Source organism: Benincasa hispida, chromosome 12 (genome assembly GCF_009727055.1).
Source record: "Benincasa hispida cultivar B227 chromosome 12, ASM972705v1, whole genome shotgun sequence".
Classification (NCBI taxonomy): Eukaryota; Viridiplantae; Streptophyta; class Magnoliopsida; order Cucurbitales; family Cucurbitaceae; genus Benincasa; species Benincasa hispida.
In genome coordinates, this window is record NC_052360.1 from 52,933,120 (window position 1) to 52,933,846 (window position 727).

Sequence of the window (727 nt, forward strand, 5' to 3'; positions counted from 1 at the left end):
CTTCCTAGAAACCTTGCCGGTATCTCCTCCGCTCCAGCGCCCATTGCGGCCGCCACCCTCGAGCCGTTCTCAACGTGTTCCCTTCCAATTTCGTCGAACCCCTTTGAACAAATTCGATATAATTAGTATTGGAAAAGAACTCTTTTTTTTCTTTTTGCCTTGTTCTCTGAAAATCTCTCGAGTAAATATCCTTCTTCATTTCGCCGTCTTGCTCGTGAAACCGCCGGATTTCCGTTCATCATCTCTTTCATAACGGGCAACGAACTCCATGGTTAAGGATATTTGTGAAAGAAGTGCGCCCCAATTTCTCCGGAGCTTCTCTGATTTCGTTTGATTTATTTTTGCTCTGTTTATTTTTGTGCGGTTTGTTGTAATCAAGTAACAGGGGATTCTAAGTTCTTGGCCTCTGTTTCGGCCGGCTAATTTCTCCGGCCCACAAGCAGCCAGCAAGGGGAAGGGGGGTGGGGGGGTATAGGGACGGGGATTGATCGTCGTGGCTGAAGATTCTATTGCTGTGATGCTTTGTGTAAACGCCGCGAATTCGACCAGTCCCTTTACTCCCAATTGGTGTTGTGGAAAGCTTTGAGATCGTTTGGCGATCGTAAGCATTTGAAAACTTGTACATTTCATGGTTTTTTGGATTTTAGAAATATGCAGTGATGTGTGTAATGAATAAGAATATTGAGGAGTGTATATAGATTATACTAATCCCTCATAGAACATCAGA